The following is a 6164-nucleotide window of genomic DNA, read 5'->3' on the forward strand; positions in this document are numbered from 1 at the left end:
TGGAGTTCAAGGCTGGTTGTGTGCCTATGATCACACCTGTGAATAGCCACAGCACTCTAGCATGGGCAACATAGTGAGACCCCATCTCTAAAAAATAATAAAATGCCTAGAAAAACTCTGAAGACATAGTCACAAGCCTATTGAATTTATCAACTGTGGGTTTAATTAGGGAGCACTTTTTCTTTCTACATAATTTTTTTTCTATACAGTTTTACTTTTGCACATCCAACATATATTACTTTGGTAATCAGAAAGAATCATATAGTCGTGCATCACTTAATAATGGGGATACAGGCAGGCTGCCCACCCTAACCTGGGCAGCTAATGGAATGTCAATTAAAGTTGTTGGGGCTTCTGGAAGACTTTACAGAGGGTTGTCTCAGCTGAAGACAAGGCGGTGGGTTCACGCCTGTAATCCCAGCATTTTGGGAGGCCGAGTCAGGTGGATCACGAGGTCAGGAGATCGAGACCATCCTGGCTAATACAGTGAAACCCCATCTCTACTAAAAATACAAAAAATTAGCTGGGCGAGGTGGCGGGTGCCTGTAGTCCCAGCCATTCGGGAGGCTGAGGCAGGAGAATGGTGTGAACCTGGGAGGCAGAGCTTGCGGTGAGCTGAGATCGTGCCACTGCACTCCAGCCTGGGCGACAGAGTGAGATTCCATCTCAAAAAAAAAAAAATTAGGCCGGGCGCGGTGGCTCAAGCCTGTAATCCCAGCACTTTGGGAGGCCGAGACGGGCAGATCACGAGGTCAGGAGATCAAGACCATCCTGGCTAACACAGTGAAACCCCGTCTCTACTAAAAAATACAAAAAACTAGCCGGGCGAGGTGGTGGGCGCCTGTAGTCCCAGCTACTCGGGAGGCTGAGGCAGGAGAATGGCGTAAACCCGGGAGGCGGAGCTTGCAGTGAGCGGAGATCCGGCCATTGCACTCCAGCCTGGGCGACAGTAAGACTCCGTCTCAAAAAAAAAAAAAAAATTAATAAATAAATGGAACGCATTCTGAGAAATGCGTCCTCAGGCAATTTCATCATTGTACAAACATCATAGCATGTTCTTAGACAAACCTTGATGGTATAGCCTGCTATACACCTAGGCTATATGTTGTGGCCCGTTGTTCCTAGGCAGAAACCTGTATAGCATGTTACTGTACTGAATACTGTAGCCAATTATAACACAAAGGTAAGTGTTTGTGAATCTAAACATAGACAAGGTAATGTGTTGGACTGCGATGTTATAATGGCTATGGCATCACTAGGTGACAGGGATTTTTTAGCTCCATTATGATCTCATGGGACTACCATTGTGTATACACTTCATTGTTGACCAAAACGTCGTTATGCAGCGCATGACTATATAAGATAAAATACTAATGTAGTCCCGCACCATCACTTATGGATCCTACCAACCAGGGACTGAGGGGTTGTGTGCACTGGCGTCTGCGTGTGAAATAGGCTGTGGTAGGTATGGACATTGTTGGAACTGCATCAAGAGGAAGAAGGCCTTGAGAGCCTGGCAAGCAAGCAGTTGAATGTCCTAGGTAGGCCAGCACAATGTCAGTCAGGCTTTCAGGCAAGTCAGTCACGATGCCTGGAAACCCTCACAGACAGGATGTCCCAGTTGCCTATATCACCTGCTGCCGTTCCAAGGAAATCTGTGGCCCCTCTACAGCTTCTGCTGGGGTTGGGAGCGCCAGGGTTCTTCTGGCACGGGAGTGGTTGCATTCTGAGCCACAGGATTGTGTCACAAGTAAAAAGACCAAGGAAAGCTGATGAACAGACCCTGGCCATGTTTCTCAGGAATTTGAATGGGGAAGCCTAGTGATAATTAGCCAGTTGGAAGAGAGAAACGGAGAGAAAAGAGAAGCGCCCCCGTAAGAGGTGGAGAGAGTTGTTAAGTCACTAGACTGAAGCCATGTGCTCAACTCCTGCTGCTGAGTCCTCTGGCCTCCTTTAACCCTAAACACATTTCACTTTTGCCTCCCAGCAACTTGGCCATGCTGCACTCCCAATCCTGGCACCTCGTGACTCTTCTTCCCCTAGGTTCTCGGGAGGCCTGGCTGCACAGACAAGAGCCTGTCCTCCTCGTTTCCCTGTGTCAACTTAAGCCACCTCCATCCCCTTCCATGTGGAAAGCTGAGTGATGTCTGCTCTTTCCTAAAATGGGCACACATGGAGGCTACCTAATTCCAGGCCATTCTGATTGACTTAGCCAAAGTGCTTTCTCCAGAAGAAACCTAACATGGATGTTCCAACGTAAAAGTTGTCAAAGTGGAATTGCCGTGTTTCGAGACTCTCAAACCTGGGCCCAAAAGTAGTCGGCTGCTCCTGGTGGCGTCCGTGGAACCCCTAGGGGGTCTGTGGAGCATATCTGAAAATCGACAGCTGTAGATCCCGATTGGGTGACACCCTCAGCGTCTCCCTGGAACACACCATCTCCTTTGCTGGTTTCCAAGAATCACATACATGCACACCATATCCAGTTCCACTGTCACCAGCTGTAGGATTCAAGCAGCCAGTTTAGCTGGCTGCTGACTCCTCACCAAGCTCTCTGCGTCTGCAAGAATGAGGGTAATTAAGGTGCCTTGCATGCATGTGCCCCAGATCCCAAGGTCTTCTCTAGAAAGAGAACTTGGGCAGACACTTTGATGCAATAATAAAGTCCTAGGCCAGGGGTTCTCCAAAGATGCTGTAGTCTCCTGATCAGCAGCCTCAGCATAACCTGAGAGGTGGTCAGAAAGGTATAGTCTCAACTCCACCTCAGACCTAACAAGTTAGAAACTGGGGACAGGCCTGCCATCTCTCTTGCTGATTCTCATGAGCTCACCTGGGATTTGCCTTTCAGATCTGTCTCCTGGCCCAACCTTCTATGAACTCATTGCAGGCTGCAAACACACACTGAAAAGCTACCTTATGAAATCTCTGAGCCCTTGGGAGATGAGACAGTGAAGTTTCCTTCCTCTAATACAAAGGGCAGCCCAAGAAAGAGTAGAGGCCACCTCTTCCACATCTGCCCAGAGCACAGCTTGGTCTCAACACACCGTGTGCTCTAGAGAACACAGCTCCATTTTTATACCTTGAGGGACTCACCTCTAAGATACTTTCAGAGAACTGAGCAAAAATCATGGCCCCCTTTCCAAGAACTAAAGGTCATGCAATAGCATATAGGCAAGAGGCAGAGGAATGGGATTCCTTCTGTTTCCCCATGAGAGTGTGGCCTGGCAAAGTTCAGCTTACACAAATGGTATGCTTTCCAAATCTTACCACTTTTGGGAAAATACACACACACACAATTCTCTCATTAAATGTAGAGACTCGGCCAGGTATGGTGGCTCACGCCTGTAATCCCAACACTTTGAGAGGCTGAGGCAGGCAGATCACTTGAGGTCAGGAGTTCAAGACCAGCCTACCCAACATGGTGAAACCCCGTATCAGAAATAGAAAATTAGCCAGGTGTGGTGGTGGGTGCCTGTAATCCCAGCTACTCAGGAGGCTGAGGCAGGAGAATCGCTTGAACCCAGGAGGCAGAGGTTGCAGTGAGCCAAGATCACACCATTGCACTTGGGCCTAGGCAAAAAGAGTGAAACTCCTCAAAAAATTTTTTTAAATAAAAATGAAATGTAGTGACCCTTGGTTACCTTCCATCTGGGTTTTAACATTACTTATGTACAAGAAATATAGATCTTAGAGAACTGATACCCTCACACAGTTTTGGCGGGGACAGAGATGAAAAGAGCACGCTGATGTTACCTAATATTATAAAGTGTCGAGACCAGCTCGGTCGGGGAGACCCTAACCCAGCGGCGCTAGAGGAATTAAAGACACACACACAGAAATATAGAGGTGTGAAGTGGGGAATCAGGGGTCTCACAGCCTTCAGAGCTGAGAGCCCCAATAGAGATTTACCCACGTATTTATTAACAGCAAACCAGTCATTAGCATTGTTTCTATAGATATTAAATTAACTAAAAGTATCCCTTATGGGAAACGAAGGGATGGGCTGAATTAAAGGAGTTGGGCTAGTTAACTGCAGCAGGAGCATGTCCTTAAGGCACAGATCGCTCACGCTATTGTTTGTGGCTTAAGAATGCCTTTAAGTGGTTTTCCGCCCTGGGCGGGCCAGGTGTTCCTTGCCCTCATTCCAGTAAACCCACAACCTTCCAGCGTCATGGTGGCATTATGGCCATCATGAACATGTCACAGTGCTGCAGAGATTTTGTTTATGGCCAGTTTTGGGGCCAGTTTATGGCCAGATTTGGGGGGGCTTGTTCCCAACAATAGAGGATCTTTCTGAGATATGTGCCTGTATCACACAAAATGTATTTACTCTGCCACATTATGATTCAGCTCTTTTATGATAAGACTAGTAATATTGATACTAAATATTATTTTTGAGCTCCTACCCTATGCTCTATACCATTCTAAGCACTTTATTTTTTACATGGATTGCCTGTGTTAAATGTCACCATAACTCCAGATAACCTCTTCTGATAGATGGGAAAACCAAAGCACGGATTGGTTTATAAAATTGCTCACACAGCTAGCATCAGAGAGACCTGGGATGTCTCATCATTTATGTTCTTGTATCACAGAGGGCCCTTGTGAGCCTCTCAGTTGCCAAATCCTAACACTGGTCAATTGGAATCTACTCCCCAATGTTCCAAGGAATGGATGGCATGAACCATGGCAGGTGGCATGGATGCTGGGATCCAGAGTGGTCCAGGTGAGGCCCCAGCCATACGCAGTGTGGCCTCAGACTTTGCCTCCTTATAGGTTATGATGTCGGGGCTGCCATCTTTCACCAAATAGGAAAATGTTTGATCAAGTCTTTTTATAATTACAAATTCTTGTTCTCACCTGGAAAACAGACACAGAGGAGCAAGCATTATTGATTATTTGACTATTGGTTTTTCTCTCCTTATCTTTATCTATAAAGTTGAACTTTTAAAATTGGGGTAGAAAGTAATTATTCCTCCTTTAATTCACTCTGTTTTTAATTAGGTTCTCTCAGATTTTGGCTGCACCCATGGTCAAGGCAGCCAGGTCAAGGGGTTGAAGACACCAGAAAATGCATTATTTGCTGTAACACAAGAAGTTTGTCATTCTCTCGGGTCATCTTAGGAGAGTCTTCCCCATGGGTTGTGTGTAAAAAAAAAGGCTGGCTCCAAAAGCACTAGCTGCCCTAGCTCTTGGCAAATCAGAGAACTCACACAATAATAGCAGCTGCCATGCACTGAGCCCTGAGGCGCTGGGCGCTGAACCAAGCATTTGACAATCAATACTCCAAAATCACTAAGAATTGACCACATGCCAGGCATTCCAATGCTTTCTGACAATTGCATTTAACAATTAATACTCCAAAATCACTGATAATTTACCACATGGCAGGCATGCCAATGCCTCCTGACAATTGTCTGGCATGAGCGCTCACCTTTCATTTGAGGAAACTAGATACAGAGAGGTTAAATAAGTCACACTTGGCAGGGGGAGCTGAGGGTGAGGCCAGAGATGACAGGGTGGTCATGGAAGCCAGGGTGTGGGGCGGGAGGTAGCAAGTGAGTCTAGGCTGCTTGGTGAGGCCCAGGTAGCGGAGGAAGGAATAAGGCCATGAGGGGCCTGAGAAGCCAGAGAACAAGAAGGCCGCCGGATGTTCTCAGTGAGGTGGAAAGCAGATTTGGTGGCAGGAGGGACTAGGAGAGGCAAGAAGAAGGCATAAAAGGAGGGCTAAGCTTTGGAGAAGGTTGACCTCCTCTAGGAGATCCTGCACTTTCACCTCAGTGGAAATAATAATCACCCGCTTCCCGTTTCTGATACCCAGGGTATTACCCACCAACACCATGCTGGAAGGAATAGGGAATATGGTCTAAGCCCCAACAGTACTTCTTCCAAGGCCATTCATATACCCACAGAAGATGGGAAGAGTGTATAAAATGGTCCTGTTTTGAGTTATCCAGTCTAACCCCTGATATGGAGTCCATGGGGAAGGCTTGGAGTGTGTGTGGCCTCTACCCCTATTCCAGGGGCTTCTCCTCTCCAGGTGCTCACACTTACCAAGCCTGGGTTCTCAGCCCTTGATTCTCAAGGCCACCAGCACCATCTTCCTTCTCCTCTAGCAGGGTTTATCAGAGGAACCGCTTCTGTTGACTTCCTGTGTCTTTTCCCTG

The sequence above is a fragment of the Papio anubis genome, chromosome 7 (assembly GCF_008728515.1).
Source record: "Papio anubis isolate 15944 chromosome 7, Panubis1.0, whole genome shotgun sequence".
Taxonomy (NCBI): Eukaryota; Metazoa; Chordata; class Mammalia; order Primates; family Cercopithecidae; genus Papio; species Papio anubis.